At 44.4% G+C, this 22,425-nt stretch overlaps 1 protein-coding gene across 5 annotated transcripts in view; it reads left to right on the forward strand.

Moving 5' to 3' along the window:
- MPP7 (MAGUK p55 scaffold protein 7) overlaps positions 1 to 22,425 on the forward strand; it is a 1,064,688-nt gene that overhangs the window by 46,931 nt on the left and 995,332 nt on the right. Inside the window, exon 2 of one of the 5 annotated variants that reach the window (XM_069211309.1) lies at positions 15,096 to 15,131. The exons of the other annotated variants lie outside the window; for them this stretch is intronic. The gene's annotated coding sequence lies outside the window, so the exon portion shown is untranslated. The remainder of the gene's footprint in view (positions 1 to 15,095; positions 15,132 to 22,425) is intronic. 5 annotated transcript variants of the gene reach the window in all.

A 22,425-nucleotide genomic window follows, 5' to 3' on the forward strand; every position in this document is an offset into this window, starting at 1 on the left:
GACCGCATTATGAGTATGCATGCAAACCCTTCTGATTTAAGCAGAAGACTCACAATTTTGAAGCTACACATAAAACAAGGTTGCCTTTTGTCAGTGTAAAGCTTCTTTTACCCAAGGATTGAGCAAACTGTCTCCACCGCCAGTCTACTCAACCAGGCATAATATTCCATGTGCAGCACATTTCCATGTAGATATGATTGCTTTAGGTGCCTGTGCTTTCCAGAGGGGACACCGCTCGCCTGTGCAAAGTATTCATACTCTGCTTTACCCACCTGCACTCAATTCAGGAGATAGGGGCTAGTTTTCCCCAGCTGACCATGATTCAAAGCAAGATAGAAAGGGAAGAAAGGAGAAAGTGAGATAAAACAATTATGAAGGCAGAAAAGTGGATGTAAAAAGAATATGCAATTGTACAGTAGTGAAAGAAAAAGTTAATCGCAACATTGGCATTCAGCAGTAGGACCCTAAGAAAGTATGGGGCTCTGACATTTATGTTTTTACAAATTACACACTGCCCCTCAAAAATGTCAACTTCACATTTATCAACAAACATGTCTCATGTTCTTATCGTAGGCTTGACTATAATCCACCCTCACATCACCAGCACAACCTGACTGTTCACCCTGGAATTGCTACCACCAGAATGCTAACACCAAAAACGGACCATAAATTTTAAAGTAAGAGGTTATCCGCTCCACATCAAAATAAGTGTAAGCTGCAAAGTATCCATGTATAAGTAGAATATTATGACAAAGGCAACTCATAAGAAAAAAGCGCATGCAATTCCAGTCCCAATTAGCACTTTCAAGAAAATATTGACATTCAGAAGGAAATATTACTCATCTGCATAGTAAAACTGTCCAAGTGGGGAGATCCAGAAACATGGAGAGACACCGCAAACTATGGCCAGTAATCAGATTCTACACTAGCCCGCGCTCGCTAATAATAACTTTGAATATCCTAGACATGTTACACTGCCAACATGGCACACTGGAGATTGCCAACTTGAACTTCTTGTTTACAGTAACACTGACCTTTGGGCTCGCCTGTTAACAGTAATCTCATCCTGAAGGAGCCAGCCCTAAGTAAGTGCACACTTTCTTTCATTTCATACATGACATAATTGAACTATTTCAGTCTCCCAGACCTAAGAGCGTCATAACAACAAAGCTACCCTGTGTTATAATACAGTACATTGAAAACTTTACAACATCACTGCACAAAGGAGGTGTGAGAATTGCTAAAAACTATATCACCCATACCTCGGCAGAGGAACAACTTGGCAAAATTTAACACACCCATATCCAGTACACTTGAATCTCTAGAGCTACAAAAAATCAAACAGCTCATCAACATTAAGTGATCAGAACTGGTAATTAAATCGCATAGTTTCAAATGTCTAGCAATTATTTTTTTGTGGTGATGTGACCAATTTAGATACTTCTGCACAAAACAGAACTATTTGCATCTTGGAGGAGCAAGCAGTATTGTGCAAGGCAATCCTTATTTGAAGTGAAAAGTGCTCAGTTGTGGCATCTGCCTGCCACCAAAGCTTCAACCTCATGTGCCAAGAATTAGACTGCTGTACAGCTATTTTAGCCATGTTTTAGACAAATTACTTTAGTAAACTAGGCCTGCCATTGTTCACTTTAGCCCAGTTACATTTTATTCAGCATCGCCTTGTTTTTCTAACATTAGCCACATTTGCGGCAGTGTTTTATTTTCTCTATCTGGTTGTTCTTTCACTTAGGAAAGCATTATGTTCTTATCACAGCATTCATTTCACTTTGTGCTTTCCTCAAGGCTACAGTCAGATACGGTTGCCAAAAGTGGTACACTGTGTCTGACATTCACAGAAACATACACAACCTTATGTGGGGACCTTTTCTTAGAACATCAACATTTTTATTATAAAAACACCTATTTGTTACGTTACACATTAGATGGAGATTCCAGCCAGGTGACCACAACTGCACGCTGACTGCTGAATGTCTTCACCACAGCTGGTTGGTTTGGTTGCTGAATCTGTGGCCTATATGGAGACAGTGTCTTTTTAGACAACAGGCTTCCTTGTTCAGGTATGGGGGTTGATGTCTTCCCAGAGGGGAAACCTGAAGGGCGATTAGGGCTTATCACGCTGTGCTCAAACATAGCTTAGGTAGGAAATGTAGTTATATTATTTCTAGTGACAGTATGGTGGAACTGTTTTTGTGTTTTCACTCTTCTTGTCACAATTTTGCTTCCATTGTGTTTTATCGTCCTAATTAGTGCAATACATGCCATTTTATCTAAGATGCAGTTATTTCAATAAACCTTATTAAACTATGCTATGCTTCTGTTAGACTTTGTCTTTGTGAAACTAGTGTAACTGAGAGAAAGGGATGGGATCTTATTGACCATGATTCCCCTGAGCAGTTCTCTCTGTCATGCACCTGGTTGCCGCAATCATCCCTGCTCTAGGGTGGAGATGAGGCACTGCTAGTTGGCCGGAAAACCCGGATTGGGCCAACGGGTGTCACATGGTGTGGGATTGTACTCAGTAACCCACAATTCAGGTGATTCTGCTACCCAAATCCAGTAGTCCCATTAGGATAATGAGAACGTATGCGACAAGACAAAGCATTCACCTTTGATGTAAAACAGAAAAATAGGAGCAATAGAGATCTCCCTTTTAATGGCTGAAATGAAGATTGTGGAAACAGAAAACCTGGGATCAATCCCAGCTTCCTAGCTTGACCCAATTCTGTCATCCTATGCAAATCTATCTCTTGTGTTTGATTTAATAGGCTGTAACATTGCACAATGTATAATAAGAATACAGGGTAAAGAGGAACCAAATAGGTTCACGTCTGGGAAGAGACCTTTGATGAAAGTTTGACTACAAGGTCCACCTGCCACCTCTAAATTGGACGCTACTAACAAATTGCGAAAATAGGGACCAAATGGGTTAGTATGGTATATATGAGTATGGTGAATGGAAGTTTCACAATTGAATGCAAAGAAATAGGATACTAAAAGGATCCTTATGATTTTCTGACGAAAGCCAACTAGCCCAAAGAGGCATTGGTGTGATGGCTGAAACATGTTGACCTAGGGATCCAGAGGATACTGTTTTCTTTTGTGACTCCCCACCTGTCTTTAACTCTACGAGGGTGCCCTTTGAACATAAAACTAATTCTTACGACACCCTAGATATTTTAAAAGTACAATCTCACCCAATAACCATAGAGCTCCCTTGGCTATCAGCCACACTAGGTATGTGGACAAGGACTCTGATAAAGCATGGAACTTGGATTTCCAGTGGGTGAGAGTCCCTTTTAATACCATATGGTGATCCCCTTAGACTGGTATGGAGGGATAGGCTAAGCATGTTAGGGGTTCTCTCCTTTTGTTTGTATATGATTAGGTGTTTGGGAAGTTATGTGAACCCTCTATTACTTCCTCATTCTTGGAATATAGTAATAAGAATCTTAGCCACATATAGGATGCATTTGACACTTGACTTTCATGTGGCTTCTGCCTGGCAGCCGCAATGACCTATTGCACCATGAATTAAAGACAAAACGTTTATCTTTGATGTGAAATTGGAGATCTAAAGAGATGTCCATATAGTGGCGGAAGATCACAAAGCAAATGCAAAAAGCCTGCATGCTGCCCATGACCTCTACTTGCCAGGTGCGGGCAGTGGTGAGGAATGAAGGCTGTCGCCCTGGTGCATGCTCTGTCGAGAAGATGGCAGTTGCAGTGTGCAATGCTATGACCTGAAGGGGCTGTTTTTCTCAGTGCACTGCCACAAACACCATACCCAGGAGGGGGACATGGTGAAGTGCGAGGGCTGTTGTCCTGTAGCAGCATGCAGCTGTGAAGGAAAAGCTAGCCACTACCCACAGAGGAAGAGGAAAAATTCAACTACCAAACAATCCAGGAGAACCCAAGACCCTGCTACTGGATTCAGCGAGGCTTACTATGTACGCAGAAGATCCTCTACTGTAACATCCAGTCTTCTGCTTACTGCCAGGCGCAGAAGCGTGCCAGGGCACTCTTAACCCCCAATCCATCAAGAGGTGGTAGGATCCACTACTGGGCTGCTTATACTTAACTTGCTCTGGCAAACATGCTACAACATGGAGCCTTAAACGGGGCAATGGGCACCGAAAATATAAAGTGACTCAAATGTTCCTCAGACACCATTCAAAGCCAGGCAGAAGAGGCTGTACGAAAGCTAGACTTAATGGCCACAAGTGGGGCAAAGTTGACAACGGTCTGGGAGAACTTTGCCTCCGATCTCTTAACAAAAGACTCCTTAAGCAACAGAAAAAAGGGAGCACAACTGAATCATCATCAATGTCTACTTTTGCCACAGCCAGTGCGCAGAAGGAAAGCAGCTGTAGGTAAACTATTAAGCTTACTGTGTAAATGGGCAGACGATGGATCGATACTGGCCGCTTTGCGTGAGCAAAGGAAATTGTTCAAAAGGGATCTATGGCCCTTCAAAAAACTCCAGCTGGAGGCCCTTTGGGCCAAATTACACTTTGCGACTAAAACATCCGACTCCAAAAGATTTTGGAAAATCATTAATACAACGGACAAGGGTTCAAAAGCAGGTAATAATGCTAACTTAACAGAGGAAGCATGGGTATCCCACTTAAGGTCCCATCTAAAAGAACTGACCATTGAAGAAGGTCCTCAAATCCAGGGGCACATCTTTAACAGGGAATCCAATGCTCCTGAAGTTTTGAAATTTACGGCAACAGAACTATTAAAAATCATTGGAAAATCACGAATGGATTGTGCCCCTGGCCCAAATGGCTTACTGCAAGCATTATTTAAATCGGAAACTGAAAGATGGGCCAATTTCCTGGCTGCAATGTTCAACGAGGTGCTTACAACAGGCTCTGTCCCAGCATCCTGGAAAGGCTCTATAATCCACCCCATATTTAAGGGTGGGAACGCGTCTTCCCCAAGCAGCTACAGACTAATCGCTCTTCTAGATGTTGACCTCAAGTACTTCTCATCCTGTGTGCTAAAACACTTAGAAGCCTGGATCGCAGATACAAATATTTTACCCCTAAATCAAACCGGCTTCACCAAGGAACATTAACAAATCTTATGGCACTGGGACTGATCATCAACAGAGGAAAAGCAAAGGGGACTCTGACCTACTTAAGTTTTGTTGATTTTAAAGCTGCTTTTGACTGTGTCCCCGCGGCAGATTGTGGGCCATATTACAACTGTGGGGGCTACCACACACTATCTTAAATGCCATCAAAATGATCTACTCTGATACTTGGGTGAAGGTTAAATTGGGGGGGGGGTGGCTCTCACCTATCAAGGACAGTTAAAACAACAGTTGGTGTTAAGCAAAGCTGTGTATTGGCCCCAACACTCTTCAACCTGTACATAGCAGATCTCTCTGCCAAATTAAATCATCCCATCCTCCCTCACTGGGCGGCCAACAAGTATCTAATATGCTATATGCAGATGACCTATTACTAATTAGTAACACCAGAATAGGCATGCAAAAACTACTAAACGCATTAGAAGAATACTCTGGATATAACCAATTAGAAATCAATCATAAAAAATCTAAAATGATTACCCTAAACCGCAGGCCGACTATCCAACGTAAATGACACTTGAATGGGAAGACCCTAGAGGAAGTAAGTTTGTATAGATACTTAGGAGTTGTGGTTGATGCCAGAGGTAATTGCGTGCTACAAAAAGAAGCAATAAAAATCAAATCGCAAGCCCTTACTTAAGCCTTTTTATAAGCTGGCAAACTCAATTTGTGGTCACGCTCTGAACCCCCTAACTGTAATGAGAGCAAAACTACTTCCAACTCTCACATACGGGACCGAAATAATGAGGGGGATGGAAGAAGGTCTCTTGGATAAGCTTCTGATAAAGACCTATAAGCGTGTGTTTCGGCACCCTGGGTGCGCATCGCCAGCCCAGGTCAGACTGGAATTTAAGCTGGTCAAGCAGTCGCTAGCCCGACCCGCGGCATTCATTAAATGCTATTACAAATTGAGCTGCGCCTCAAAAGGGTCTTTAGCTAATTTAGTCTGGCAGGAAATTATCCTAGAAAGAGGGAACTGCAATTACTTAAGGCATCTAGAAAAGAGCAAGAGTCTGCTGAACTTAAACGAGGCATGGGACCAGTCTCTTCTCATCCCAGCTGTTAACAAAGCTGTGAATAAAGCAAGCAAATTATAGAGCTGGTTAGAAGACAGGGCCTCTCTGGCTAAAAGGGCGCACAGCTGGTTGATCCTCAACTCTTATAAAATGTTTAAAGAATCACTACTTATGTCTGGTCCCTATTCACGGTAAATCAAGCAATGCTTTCTTAGACTCCCAACACTAGACCTCATGCCCAAATGGAAGAAGGAGCAACAAGTAGGATCCCTGGAGTGCCTAGCACGTCTATGTCACCTAGCAGAAGAAAACTTGGTGCACGTGGTCTGCATCTGTCCAGGTTTGGTGGTTGAAAGAAGACTTTTACTGAAAAAAAGAATTAAATGGTTTTGAGGATCAGATCCTGTAGACAGGCACTTTTTTAAGCTTTCAACCCACGAAATACAATACTGAACATTATGCTGGTTCAATTCTTGGAAATTTTCTCACTCAAAATCTCAGCTTCTTGAAACAACCCAGTTATAGGGAGGGCAACAAGGATAACAAAACCTCTTTAACTCATTCCGAACCCCTTAAAGTAGGGTAGGCTCACAGTCAACATGGTGGGAATGCTTAACCAGTGCTGTAATACAGTCTGGTAACAACAATCGGACTCAAGTAGGGGAAAACAAAATCAATAGTAGGTACCACGCCACCTCTCCCCACTACTAATAATGCCTTATTGCACTATTATTGTTTTTGTTAAATTTCTATGTGGAAGGGAAATTTTACATATTTAATTTCAAGCTCAGGACTTTTTATTGCACTGTATTACCTTATTGTATTGTTTTTGTTACATTTTTATGTGGAAAGAAAAGTTTTTATGGTTTTAATTAACTAATAAAACAAACTTTCATCATCAGAGCCATCATGAAACTTGTAAGACTTGAACTCACTAGCATGGCCTAACTGGAGTGTCTCCTCACATAAATAGGGAATAACTGATGCTTTTACAGGGAAGTGGAACTTCAGAGCTGATCCGAGAAAAGCTAGTGTGTCTGCCTTAAGAAGAATGTGCATATTATTTGTACACAAAATAAATGGGTGACTGTACAAAAAAACACGAAAACACCAAAACACCACCCACCTGAGACAATTTTATGCAAGAAAGCGCAATACGTTGTCTTGCATTAGTGGGTTTTTTGTTTTGTTATTTTTACCAACCAAAGTAATGCAAAAACTATCCTATGAGGCTGTTTCCTCTTTGCATGTGTGGGCGTGACAGACCTTATTTTATTTTAGATTATTTTGATAAGGTGTCACGTATAGGGTAGATCATCTCTTACCCAAGGAGGCCGACTCAAATCTTTGGACTCTGACAGGAGTAAGAACATCCAAACAAACCATATGAGGCAACCAACATCAAATATATCATCCAGTTATCAAAACATTCTATTTTAGAGTCCGTAATTTCTACACGCCGTGACCCATGTGTCCATGAATCACCACACCAGTTTAGTAAAGTTGAAACTTTTATTGCCATCAAATTAACAGTGCTAAAATGAAGCAAATGATGCGCAAAACCAAATTATAAAAATACAGAAACATTATAGGCTGTCCAAAGCATCTAAAAAATCTAAATCTGGCCAAAGCATTTATCATTTGACAATCCAAAACAACAATGCAGAATAACAGAACCAAATTAAAAATAGAAACAGCATACATTTAGTTTGTGCAGTTGAATTAATTACAATCATTTAATAAACCGTCAAATTTAGATATTGAATCAGGCATTCCTAAGCATTACTGTAATTTGAAAGCATGTGTGGACTTCATGCAAAAATAAAAATAAGTCAAAAATTAAATTGGAAAACATCTAACTATGGCTGTAACCAAAATAAGCAGTTGGATTTTCTAAAGGGAAAAATCTGAAAGTAAGACAAATGCACATTGATTACACCTCTCCTAAATGGGTCAGGAGTTTGCAGACCTTCATCAGCAGAGCGCAGGAACATCAGGTCTTTATTAATCAGTGTCCGGACATGAAAGGGAAACAGTTCAGTAAAGTTGGCCCTAATATAACTTGACTGTTAGAATCATAGACAAGCACTAAACATCATCTGAACAGAATCTCAGAAAATTCAGGACCGAAAAGAAGCTCAGAAAATGGAATGCTGACTTATTTCACCTAAAGCTTTGTTATATTAAAGACCCAAAAGTTAATAACTAAGCTTCTATTGGACAAGACTATGAGGTGGTTTAGTACACAACCAATAAAATATCATCTGTGCTGCAGATACATCTCCTCTTCATTCTCTTTGCCCAAGATTGGTTCACGATGTCACGTTGTTACCTCGACGGTGTACAAAAATTACAAATTAAACGACATAGAAACACAACATGTGCTTCCTGCCAAAAACTAAAACCCATTATTAATTCCAACTAATATGAAAAATTAGTTTGACAGAATTTTCCACTGTGCAAGTCACAGGATGTTTGAAGAAATGTTGTTTTGCAAAGTTAGCACAACATTTAACGTGTTTCTGGAAATTACAAAAATGTGGGCCTTCAAACTAGTGCTAAACATGAAGGATAAAACATTTCATAATATTTTAAACCATTAAGTTTTAGTACTTATTAATAATCATCTTTTGTCAGTACATGTAATTATGATTGAACAAAATAAATTTTCATTGGTATTTAACTTCATAGTGGTGGACACCAGGGCAATCACATTTCTACCACATGTTTATTTTTCTATCACACGTTTTTCAATTAGGCCCTCAAATACACTGTTTTAGTGTCGCATTTTCATAATTTGCTCTCTAACACATGTATTTTGCAGAATGCAGCAGACATGCAAAGAAATAATAACAAGGAGAAATATACACATTTCTCCTTGTTATGCCAGCCTCAGGTAGACGCACCAGTTTAATACAAATCTATGTTTACATGACTTTGTGTCAAAATACAAGGGTGGATGCACAGGAACGCCCATGTGCTGCCTATGTAATGCCTTCCTGATGTAAGGTAACGCAAGGCAAGGCAAGACAATGTGCTGGCTTGCATTACTGTTTTTTTTTTTTTTTGTTTTGTTTTTAACAAAGCGATACAAATAGGATTTGTGTGGCACTGTAAATCCCAAAATAGATTTTGCGTCCCGGTTAATGCCAGAAAAGTGATGTAACCTGATGCAAAAGCTGGGCCTCAAATTATACTTTTTTTTTTTTTTTTTTTTTTTAAACTGTGTTGCCAGCAAATTGGCAACAAGGAGAAAACTGACAATAAATCTATTCTGCTTAATTGGTTGCAAAGCCTGAAATTTAAAACATCATATGAGTTTAAGGAACCTGCTGCAGAGATCTGTATGTTCCCAGTCAATCTGAGTGAATAATAATGGTGAGATAACTCTGGAGTTTAATGCACTTGCTGGAAAGATCTGTGTTTTGTCTAACTCCAGTTTTGATTCAAAGTACCATAGAGGTTTAGTGTGTCTCCTACAAATCACAATACGTAAAATGCAGGTGGCAGATTCTATTTTATGTAGATAGGTAAGTTGGCTACTGCTCTGAGCACTGAGATCCTTATGTTAATTGCAGTTGCATTGTAAAGCCTCATGATATAGCACAGTGAACTATGAAGAATGATATGTGACTTCTACACTTTGTGACCCCCACGGTCTTATGTAACATATCCTGTACATTGATTTACAAACTTTAAAAAAAAACAGTGGTAATTAAATTATTCCAACACCTTATCAGGGGTAGTAAGCTCTATTATAAAAGCAATTTAGTTTGTGTAAATACTAGGAAAGACCAACACATCTGGCATTCTTACAGTGCATGCATAACTCGTATACAGGGACTAAAAGCCAAAAGGATGCCTCTCAAGTATGTGTGAAGTGCTTACAAGTTGTCTTCCTTTGTTTTCCCTCCACTGCATTTGCAACTAGGTGTGTGTCTTCAGACTGTTCCCAGCCAAGAGACTTCAACCAAAGAAGGGCTGATGACCCCTCAAATGCTGCCTGTGTTATGGGCCCAGCTGGAGTCCCCTGCAGAACTACATGTAGTTGTGGATCGGAAGCAAACAATGTACCGGCACTGGTGAATGTGTCCCAGTGTTTGAAAATTACACTGGTGCTAGTTCCGCTTTTTTTTTTTTTTTTTTTAGGTCGGGCCCAATTTCGTGGCAGGGTGAACGGCGTCCACCTTGTGAAAATAGTGGGTGGACACTGTCCACCTGCGTTTACCCCCGACTTGTGCACCAAGTATACTTTGTTATACACTCTACATACTAGGAGATCTTGTCTAGTGCCTAAGATGCTGGTAGACCTTGCCACCTGAAGACCGTGGATCTTATCCCAGCTGTGGCACTTTAGGTAAAAAGAAATTCTGAGATTGAGCAAATCACGTTGTCTCTCTGTGCCTTAAATTGTTAATGTGTACTATAATGTAAATACACATTTAATGTAAAATTCCAGCAGCCAAGCATGCTGGTACTGTCCTAATTATACGTTTCCACCTTCTGATCGGATTCTAGCCAGCACTGCAAACTCTTGCTACAGTAAAATCCTTAAGGTAAAGCTCCTCATTGTTAGTCGGAAGCAAGGTCTCCGCTAGATCAAACACCTAAAACACGTGAAAACTGGAATTAAATCGTATTGTTTTTTAAATGTATTGTTGATCTTTAACCCAACGATACCCACCAGAGAGTATACTCATTTTATTTGTAGAGTCCACACTTCAACTTGAGCAACCTAAAGTCTTTTTCCTTTCCCTGTAAAACAATTAATGTTGACATTGTGAAACTCAGGCTGTGGCACGAGTACAATTAGGAGCTTTAAATCTTTCTCACGATGTGGTGATGTAGTGTTGGCTGACACAACATTCGGTTTATTTCATTTGGTGCACGTTCAGCGGTTTTCTGCTTGAATGTGGGTTTGTTTGTGTATCTTCCCATGTTCTCTATGATTCCCTTTCACTTCTTTCAGCACCTCCATTGCAATAAATGTGAAATTCCTGTTTCAGTTTTAGCGATCAGTTGAACTCTATCCGTTTTGTAATGGTTTCTGCTGTCGTGCTTATATGAGAACCTTTATTTCTTCACTGCTGTTACTGTTTATCTCTCTTCTCTGTACATTGCTCTTGTTAACCTTGTTCAAATTATTTTGCAATCTTTCTTGTCACTCATAGTGTCCAAGTGCTGACCCATCCAGTTAGGCCATTAGTGCGTATCAAAATCCTAAAAACAGCAGATCCCGAGCAATTTCCAAATGGCGACTCAGTGAGCTATTTGCATTCTTGAGTCTACTGTGCCAGAGAACAGGGGCACCTCGCTTCAGCATCAACAGCCGGCTACATCTGACTACAAAGGTGCATTATGAGTACTTCTGTGACTCAGGTCTATGAAGCCTTTAAGGAGGGCCAGTGGAAGTATGCAACTCTGCGGCTGTGCCGTTTTCCACATAATTCTGAATTTAACAAGTTTGCCACAAATCCACAGCTAGCTGCATAATTTGCAGATTGCAACATCTAGATTTTATGTCTCAAATGTTTTTTTTTTTTTTTTTTTTTTTTTATAAGTGCTAGACAGTGCTGCAGAGAGGCAGGCTGTGTGCACAAGTTAACTGCAGAGCAGTTGCTTTTAATTGCTTAGCGAGGTGACAATTTTTCAAGGTGTTATTAGTGTTTTAAAATGAAAATATGTAGAAATACCACAGAATGCGGTACATTCAGCTGAATAATTTTACTTTACCTGCCGCATAATGTAATCATCTGTGCCGCATAATCTGATCATATAATTCCTGTTACTTTGCTTTTAACGCACCTCCTTAATCTTCAGATTATTCTGCGCCTAACACAGAAGTCCAGTAATCTGGAGCATCCTTAAACATGTGACGGTCTCACTTGGATTCTACATAAAACTGCTGCACAACACCCTAAAGCAGAGAGAGCACTGAAATCCCACTGGTGGGAAGGAGATTTCAAACTCTACCTGCTGATCTTTGATGCCTCCTGCAGGCAGGCTGCACTTCAGTCCCTTCCTTCTCACTTTCAAAACCTGGATAGCTGGTAGTGTCATGATCCTTAAATAGCACAGCATAATCGAAGTACTGTACACGCCACTTCTAATGCCAGTTCATTGCCCACCACGGACACTTAATCTCTGTAGCTGGCAAGGACTCACTGCTGGTGTCCCATGTGACCTTCAGGCCACGAGTTCAAGGCCCAAGGAGGACCACACCGCTCTTTCATCCTTGTGAGGTTGATACATTAAAGTACTATCGTATTTGGGTAATGGTAAAACCTGTTGTCTACTGTCCTCAAAACCTACTGTATTAAGCAGTACATAAAATACATTATTAGCGTGTGTTTAGCACAAACTCTAAACATAATCTAGAATATGTAGTAATCATGGGAGAATGCATGAAAAAGCCATCAGAGAAAATCTATGCCTTCATGTACTCCGTACAGCGGGTACATTTTCATCAACATTCTGAGAAGCAGGCAACAGAGCAGTGATGTTCCTGTTAGCTGGTTAGGACCTTCCTTATATTTGCTCTAACCGCCTTGGAGGCATTCACATTATCGATGCAACAAAACACCTTAAATCGAAAACCTAGGACATATTCAGCACTGCTAAAATCTACCATGTAGCCTGTTGTGAGGCGATTTAACCTCCGGGCAAACGGCATCCCACCAATTTAAGAGCTTCTTAAGCAATTGGTTAAGCCCTCTAGCGCATTTATCCTCCATTAAGATCGAACGCTCGCCACCCAGTGTAGAAGGTCCTGCCAACCAGGCTTCTTAAGAGCACTACTGCCACAGTAGGTCATATTAATGGCAGATAATTCTATACAAATGCTGATAACTACTGAAAGTTCATCCACTGCTGTGGCCGTGTACTCATAGACCTCTGTCTCTGACAAACACGTTGCCACAATTCCCCCCCCATCTATAGTCCGATCTAAAATGCAGCAGTGCACAGAAACGCAGCGGTCTACAAGAAACTGATCATTCAACTGTTCATCCAAATCTGAATTAGAGCCTACATCACCCCTATATGGTATGCAGTGGTTTCCAGTCCTTTCAAGAACCATGTATACATTTCTTGCTCTTGGACGTCTTTGCATGTGCGAGTTTCTGCACGGCAAAGCAGAGGTTATACCTTTATGTGCCTGGTGATGAGTTGGCATAAAACACCAATTATTTTATTGTACCTTCTCAGGTGAAAATTTGGGTGGATACGAAGCTGTTGCTTGAGAACGAACAAAGACTATATTTTTGTGGGTCATAAGTTCTTTGTATTTTCTTTTAGTTTCCTGTTAATGTTTTCCTCTTTTGAAATTGAGGTCAGTAAATGGACATAGTTTCATTCTTATCCAGGGACGTATTTATCCAGCAGCATGAATCCTGCACTTTGGTCTGTTCTGGTGGACGCTGTGATTTCCTTCTGGTGGAAACTTTTGGCGTGGCATTTCATTTGCTGCAGGCAGTCCGTGAACAAATTATCCATGATTCTTTTGAAGACTTGGCCTGCCACAATTAAACGACCTTAGGGTCATTTGTTCGATGTCGGAAATTATTTCTGCTGTCGTTTCAAGAAGCGGGGCAAATTTAGCTCTTGTTTATGGCTTGCAGAATTTGCACAAACTTTCTAGGCAGATCATATGTGGGGCACTAAGTAAGTGGCCCACCATTCCACCGGTATCGTGCTTCTAAAATTGTATTCATTGAATAAATTGATGGGACATCCTGTGATCAAAAAGCGATGAGCACTTGCTTTTGAGTTTTGAAATAGGATGACACCAGCGATCTAACCTGTGTCCACCGGAGCAGGTTATTCGATCCACTTGTTCCTGAAATCCCAGGTTGTTGAAGTCAGGGAAGGTGGTTCTTTGTGCTAATGTGTTGAATGCACCATCAGCCGTGTGTTTGATTTCAAACCATTTATAAATAAATCAGGCAGTTGTTCAGGATGGTTTACGGGATGTGATGCAGTTGTTGATATTGTATGTACTTTACATTTATCTTAGACAGGTTTTGACTGAGAGTGGGGAGAGGGTGGCGTACAGTATTCTACCATCAATTCTGTGATTAATTTCTAAATTGAAGAAACCCTGGCCCCATACCTTTTCCGGGAAAATAGATTGTTTTTGTGGAAAGGGTATACTGTGCCCGGGATTGAATCCCAGGCCCGAAAACAAAAAAGTAGTACAATTCATAATACTTTATAATTGTAAGCATTTTTTAAATTTTAATAAATGAAAAAAAGGTGAGTCATGGTACTCCTTCTTTTATGTCTTTTTCATAGAAAGGGCAGCATGGGTGCCAAGCAGTTATGGGCCCTCTCTGGTAAAGCAGGTGTGGTATCCATTCCACGCAATTGTCCACGCCTGTAGTCTGTTTAGAGGTGTTCTCAAATGTGCAGTGCTAGTTGGTAGTGGTTTGATTACAGGAGGGTAGTTAAAATGTGATGACTGGCAGGGCCATGCGCCCCTATTTTAAGCAATCTAGACCTCGGATCTCTTGGTGAGGTTGGAGGTGGGTGGGTGACGGTTTGAATAGTGGCTCTAACAGTAGGGCTGATAACTTGGCATAGGCCAGGCATGGAAACATCTAAGAAAGGAGGTTCAGTACAATGGGATCTGCGGCGTACTCGTCAACATTAAACATTTTGTTTTTCTTTCAAAACGCGCAAAAACCTTTGGTTGGTACTATAATGTTCTTTAACGAAAAAACAATCTTTGGGGAAAAAGGCACAACTTTAGGCTGGATTTCTGCATGCATGCACAAGTGGCACGTTCTGTACATTGCAACCAAATCGTATTCAAAGACTGTCTTTCACCCAGGTGATCTTTACACTCTTCTCAAATGGTGAAGTTAGTGAGCCTGGTCAGCATTGCCCTCTCTGTCTGAAAGAGAACCCTCTTCTACATACCAATGTCATTCTTTTTTTTACTTTTGTTTTTTTGTATGCAGGGGAGACCATAGTAATACGATGGATGAGAAATAAAAGTAAGTAACAACATCCTGGAAAAAGCAAACACTCATACAGAATGCAAGATTAAGTAAAGCATGTGAAATGTAAGCAGAAAGAACATGGTGCGTTAATACTTTTACACTTAGAATATGCTGGCTGAAAAAAGCCTGGCACATTTACCATTCTAATGTGCATGTAGCAGGGAAATGGTGCAGTACCACAGGCTGCCCCTAAGTGTCCCTTGGGACCTCTTTTGGCCATGTAAGGGACTATGTTACAGTGACAGCAATACAGAAAAAAGTGTGTTTATTTTCCATATATTTTCCATTGGAATTTAACAACCAAGTGCCAGTAAAGTTTATTTGAAAAAACGCAAAATATAAAATAAAAAAAAGCAACAGTGTTCAAAAAAGCAATTTGGACTAAAACACACATGCAACACAATCAGCAAAGTTCTAAGCACATCAACATGAAATTTGAAAAAAATAGCCTAGTGAGCTGAAAACTTCATGTAAAACATTTATGAAATGAAACTGTGTGAGAGACTGCTAGATTTCCGTCAGTGAATAGGCTGTAAACAATGCTGGCTCAAGGGTGGCGCAACAGGTGCCACAGCACCAAGTGTTGACTTCGGGTGGGGGAGCAGTTTTTGTAAGTGTATTATAATTTTAAAAGCACCTGCTGTTGGCATTTGCCATCAGCTATATTCACACAACAGTAAAAATGTCAGCATAACTCCATGATTAATGTTCTTTCGGGAGAGAGATCGGAAATCTGTCTAGTGGAAGTTTTGACTGTCGTAAGGTAGTGCAGAGGGTTAATATATAAATTATGAGAAAAAGCAAATTAGAGAAAAAAACTCACTGAAGAGGATTACTGTGTTAGAATTGTAGCAACATGAGCACTCGCTGACTGGGAATTTCATCAATATAAGCACAGAATCGGAATCGCTGCGAAAACAAAATGTTACGAAACCAATAATAAAACTGTTTCCAAATGTGCAAATTGCATATGTAATCAAAATAAACAATACAAGTAAACTATATAATCCTGTGCAAAACCAAACAGTCATAAAAGCAAATGGCTGACAAAAACATGGCACATTTACCGTTCTAATGTGCACGAAGCAGGAAAAGGGTGCAGTACCACAGGCTGTCCCTAGTTGTCTCTTGGGACCTCTTGGCCACATAAGACACTGCATCCTGCAATCGTGAATTTAACTCAACCCAATGACTTTTGGGCGCCGTGCTTAGAAATGGAGTGCAGCGCCCCTTTTAAAGAAAGGTTTTTACGCTATGCCTTCAGGTTATGAGGAAGGGGAGACGAGTAATATGCTGGCTGAAAAAAAGCAAACACTCATAGAGTATGCTAGATCAGGTAAAGCATGTCAGACGTAAGCAGGAACAACATGGTTACATTAGCTGAGAGCAAGAATGCCGTGGAAATGAAAAAGGAAGCTTTGCCAAGCACAAGTCGGAAAGCAAGAAAAAAAAGTTAAATAAAGAATAGATAAGCACAATAGAGCATAATTATACAGTAGTTGGTCCCGGCTCCCGAAGAGAACAAGGAGTGACAAAGAAGCATGACCAACCAGTAGCAAGCAAGGATTTTTAAATGTGACATGAAAACAAAATGGCAGAAAGTAATGCAGTGTAACCATATAGGTAGCTCCAAGTGGGCGTAGTGCCTTACACAGTTTCAGTCCTAGCAGGCCTACTGCAGTACTTTTACAACCAAGGCTCTTAAAACACAAACTACTTCAAGCTGTGAAACAAAAGTTCCAGCCATGAGTGTGCTTAAAAAGACACTGGATGCTTGGAGAGGTTATTATTTTGGAGTCCCCACTAACCTAGTATGTGGAGACAGAGAGAGCGTGTCATGCTGAACGGTTTGGTGGTGGTCCCATTGTCAGGACCACCATAGGCTGAGTTATGGGCAAAAATGATGTGAAAAAGAAATGCCCCACAAAGCATTATGGAGCGAGTTTCCAGAGTGCAGTGAATATTGTAGTATCGACACTTAACCCTGTGCCGGGAGAGCCGCTTTGATGATTTCTGTGTTTATTTCTGTTTTAAATGCTCCAGTTTGTATATTTTTCAACTTCTAAACTTGTAAAGTGGTACTCATGTAAAGTGCTCCTCTGATCGAGGTCGCTCTCTATGAAACGTCACGTCATATAAAGCACTCCTCAGATCGAATTTGTGTTAGGAGGTGCAGTGCGGTGGCGGGGGACCTGACCTTTTCCCCCGGTCTCGCGGCAGAGCCGTGAACGGGCTCCAGCGACTGTGGCTGGTGCACCCGGCCGTGCGAGGCCTAAGAGAAGAGGCGGGCTGCGGCCGGGCTTGAGCAGTGACAGAGGGTGATCCGCGGCACGGGGAGGGCGTGTCCCGGATTGGGGGCATCGCCTGCTGTGTCTGGTGTTGGCGCCGAGTTCTGCGGCAGGGAGGTGGTGTGGTATTGCGACCCCCCCCGGTGTGTTGCAGCAGCACATTGACCAGTTAGCCAGACAGGCTGCCCCTCGAGCGGCGGGGGAGCCGGGACCCGAGGCCCAGCTCCGGATGGGGTCAATACAATCCTTCAGGCCATCCAATCTTCTCAGTGGCTGTTGAGACCAAGGTCGGTGAGGAGAGAGAAGACGTGGGCTTGCTGCGCCAGGACCTCCGGAAGGCAGTGGGAAGCATCAAAGAGGTTGAGGACCGAGTTTCCCAGGCTGAAGATGAGATTGCAGAGCTCAGTTAAAGTGGCCCAGCTGCAGACCCGCACGGGCGAATTGCATCATAGGGCGGTGGACGCCGAAAATCGCGCCAGACGCAACAACCTGCGATTCGTGGGATTCCCAGAGGGAGCAGGGGAGAGCTCAGTGGTCGACTTTCTGGAGCGTTAGATTCGGAGGTGGGTCCCGGAGCTACGGTTGTCCTCCAGATTCGCCACTGAATGTGCCCACAGGGCTATGGCACCGCAGCCTGGGGGGGCCTCAGTGGCCGTTGATCGCAAGATTCCTTAGCTTCAGAGACCGGGATGCTGTTCTTCGGGAGGCCAGGGTCCAGCCGGACCTCTGCTGGGATAACCACAGGATCCTGGTGTTCCCAGGCTACACCAGGGAAGTGCAGGCCAGGCAGTGCTCGTACGAAGGAGTCAAGCAGAAGCTGTTGGCACTGCAGTTGACATACATGCTCCTCTTTCCCGGCCGCCTCAATGTCTTGATGGCAGGGAAATCCTTCTTCTTTGACTCGCCGGAGGCAGCATAGAAGTGTCTCACGGAGGAGCACCATGTGATCAGGTGGAGTTCACCCCGTCCGGGGGGTTGATCATCCGACGTCTGAGGCGGTCGGCTCCCCGGGGGTGCGGAGGAGCCGCAGGCGTACCCGGTCACGTCGTAGGTGAAGGAGCGGCCTCCGTGGCGGTTCAGTGGAGGACGCACAGTCGGACCCAACTCCCGCCGGTGGAGAGACGGTGCCAGATGGCCTGGTGGGAAAACAATCGACTCCAGATGGTGAGGGGGAGAGCTTGAGCCAATCTCCCTTGCTCTCCTGATACAGTCCGGTATGCTCTCTGTGTACATGGGGGGGCTGAGTGGGTGCCCCCCTGTCGGTGCCGGAATGGTGGATGACTGCACTACTGATCTTCATCTCGATGTCGGAGGCGGGCCGGGCGGGCTGCCTGGAGATGTGGGGGTGCCTCTGTCACGCCCGGCCCTGTGGGGACTCGGCATAAGATGTACCTGGCTCCCTCCGGAGGAGAGACCGCATTGGGTGACCCTGTAGGGAAGAGGATAACCTGGGATGTTGAGGGTGAGCACCCTAGCCAATCTCCCTTGCTCTCCTGGCTCTGATCCTTTGTACTGTGTACGCTTGGGAGAGTGTGGGCGAATGCCCCTTCTCGGGGGCGAAGCCGAGGACGGCAGTGGCTAAATTGCAGAACTCCGATATAAATGGAGGGGTCCACCACTCCACAACTACTGTAGACACTTTGTACATACTGTTTGGGGCGACAGATGCTTCTAGGGTGGAAGTATGGGGAGGGGGGCTATTCGGGGGAGTTCAGGGGTTGTTTAACTGTTTTTTGCTATGGTTGACTCAATGTTTTTCTTTTCGGGATATACTTGACAGGTCGCACTGGATATGCCGGGTGGGTGCTCCGGGCACGCGGTCCTTGATCTCTTGCTTATATCCAAATCTGCTAAGTGGGTATTATCCTGAAACGTAAATGGGCTTCTTGATAAAATCAAACAGTCTGTGGTGTTTAGCACTCTCCGTCGCTTTGCTCCATCTGTGGTCCTGTTTCAAGAAACCCATCTACTTGGTACTAGATGCCCCAAGCTGCTGAGGGGAGGGTACGATAGGGTCTAGCATGCGGGCTTTTCTAGAGGCTCAAGAGGGACAGCCATTTGACTGCACCGTTCATGACCTATGGTGGTGACTACCTCTCACTCGGATCCGCAGGGCCGATACGTGGTGATCTCTGGGCTGGTGAGAGGGCACTCCATCAATATCCTTAGTGTTTATGCCCCTCCGGGGGCGCTACAGAGTTTCCTGACGGCCCTTAGGAGCGTGGTGGCAGGGCTTCCCCCAGGGTTGACTGTCTTGGGGGGGAGACTTTAACTCTGTACTGAATCCAGAGTTGGACGTCGCAGAGCCTTTGTCGTCGGCTCAAGCTGCCAGGGCATCGGGGCTGCTCAATTGGGTAGAGGGCCTTGGGCTCTGTGATGTCTGGCGGGTATGGCATCCCCGGTTGTGACGGTACACCCATACATCGGCGGCGCACCGTTCTCACGCCAGGTTAGGTCTCTCCCTGGTCCCGGCCCTCGATGTAACCCGGGTCTCAGGGGTTGAACTACTCCCCCACGGGGTCTCGGATCATGCGCCACTATTGCTTCGGTTGGATGATGTTGATGCGGGTCGGTGCCCAGTGTGGCGACTCAGCGCCTGGTTTCTTCAAGATAATGAATATGCCCAGGCCATAGAGGGCTGCTTGACAGAATATTTCTCTGTTAATCTCGGCTCCGTGTCATCTCCGGGTACGCTCTGGGCTGCCTGTACGGCCACCCTTCGGGGGCACGCCAAGCATCTTCGTCTGCGGGAATGGGCGCGCAGTCAGGCCGTGTCAGTGCTGGAGGGCTGGACGCTGCGCCTGGAGGGGTGCCTTGCTGATGCATAAAGTGAAGAGATCACGAGGCAGCTTATCCTGACTAGGCAAGAGATTAAGTATGCTACTCTCAAAACGGCCAAGCACATGTGGCTGGCCTCCGTGGCCCGGATCTATGGATGGAGTGCTAAAAATGGCAAGCTTCTACACTGGCTAGCGAGTGGCCCGATGGCGGGGAGAATTGTTCCGGAGGTCATTGACGAGTTGGGAACTATCTCGCGATCGCTCAGTGAAATTGCGCAGAGTTTTGCTGCCTATTATGCAAAACTGTATGAGGAGCACCCCAGGCCCATAGCGCAGAGGAAGGACCCCCTTTTATATGAGGTATCCTTCCCGAGGATTTAGATAGCGGAAAGACAGGAGTTGGATGAACCTATTGGGGTGGAGGAAGTCGGAGCAGCCATATCTGAACTGGCGGCGGGTAAAACTCCAGGCCCGGATGTGTTCCCGGCCGAGATTTATAGCAAGTTCCGGGATGTGCTTGTCCCCCACTTGCTAGCCATGTTTGAGGAGGCAGATAGGACCGGGCGATTCCCATCGGGACTCTATCAGGCAACTATTGTAGTAATTCCCAAGACGAAGCCCCCTTCACCGAGTTGCCCTGAGTACCGTCCCATCTCACTTCTTAACACTGAGGTTAAAATGTTCTCCACAATTCTGTCCGTGAGGCTGAGAAAAGCGCTGAGCTCGCTAATACATCCAGACCAGTGTGTCTTCATGCCGAATAGGAGTACTAGGCATTGTATCAGACGACTGTATGTAGCTCTGGCCAAAAGGGCTGTATTGCCCCCCCCACCCCCAACTGGCACTCCTTCTCGTGGATTTCGAGAAGGCATTTAATACTGTGGATTGGTCTTATCTCCATGGGCTGCTGGAGAGGGCCGGCTTTGCACCGCGCTTTCGGGCATTGGTGAGGCTACTCTACTGTAACCCAAGTGCAGGCGAATGGGGTGGTGTCAGATCCGTTTCCCATATGGAGAGGGACTCGTCAGGGCTGCCCTCTCTCCTCGCTTTTATTCGCACTGGTGATGGAGTTGCTGGCGAAAGGGAAGATCCTTTGATTGATGGGTGGGCCTGGCTGACTAGGGACAGTTTCGATTGGCAGCATGATATGCCCCTTCGCCGAAATAGTTTCAGGTACCTTGGCGTACGTAGCACTCTCACCTGAGCTAGCTTGGTCCGTTAATGTGGCGCCCTTGACTAAGCGAGTTAAAGAGGATCTCCAGCGCTGGCGCTCACTACCCCTCCATATTCTGGGTCGAATTGCGTTGTATAAAATGATGGTGCTTCCTCGACTCCTCTAAATGTTTAAAAACTATCCACACCATATTCCCAAGAGGTGGTTTAATGAGATGGAGGCGGTGGCGCGGCGGTTCCTATGGCACGGTTCCCGCCCCCGGCTGGCACTCAGTACCTGTCAGGGAGATGTCTACGAGGGGGGATTGGGGATGTCCAACCTACGCTTTTACCACTTGGCGATGCACCTATTGGTCATCCACAACTGGTTGGGAGGGGGCTGGTCGGACCCAGCGTACCAGTTAGAACTCTTGAGGATGGGCCTTCCTGGCCTGTTGGGGAAGTTGTATGGTGGCCCACTGCCACGTAGCATTCCGGAGGTGACTCGGGCGGGGTGGAGGGGCTGCACTGCGGATGACGGGGTGGTGGCGCCGCCTCACCCAGCACTTGCCACTGTGGCAGGGTCTGTGGCTGGGGGAGATCTCAGCACTTCAGGGGTTCCAGAAGTGGGACCTCATAGGTATCTCCCAGTTACGGGATATATGGGCAGGCTCCCACATGAGGTCGTTTCAGGAGCTTCAGGAGCAGTTTGAGCTTAATAAATCCCAATTTCACAAATACCTGCAGCTCAGACATGCACTGCAGAGGCATATTCAGACGGGGACAGATCTCCCGTAGAGGCCAGGGTTGTGATGGGCGCCCTGGGTAAGGGAGAGGGGTGTCGCGCGTCTACCGCTCATTGGTCACTAACACAACCAAAGCGCTTGACGAGCTCCGGGAGCGATGGGAGCAATGGGTGGGCCCGATCGATGATGGCGAATGGAGAGAGGCGTTGATGGCCCCACGATCTTTGACCATAACCTTCCTACTCAGAGTTGTACAGACATACTTTCTACATGTGGCGTACCTCACGCCCAACTGGTTGCACAGGTTGCATAGAGCTGGCCT

The sequence above is a fragment of the Pleurodeles waltl genome, chromosome 10 (genome assembly GCF_031143425.1).
Source record: "Pleurodeles waltl isolate 20211129_DDA chromosome 10, aPleWal1.hap1.20221129, whole genome shotgun sequence".
NCBI classification, from domain to species: Eukaryota; Metazoa; Chordata; class Amphibia; order Caudata; family Salamandridae; genus Pleurodeles; species Pleurodeles waltl.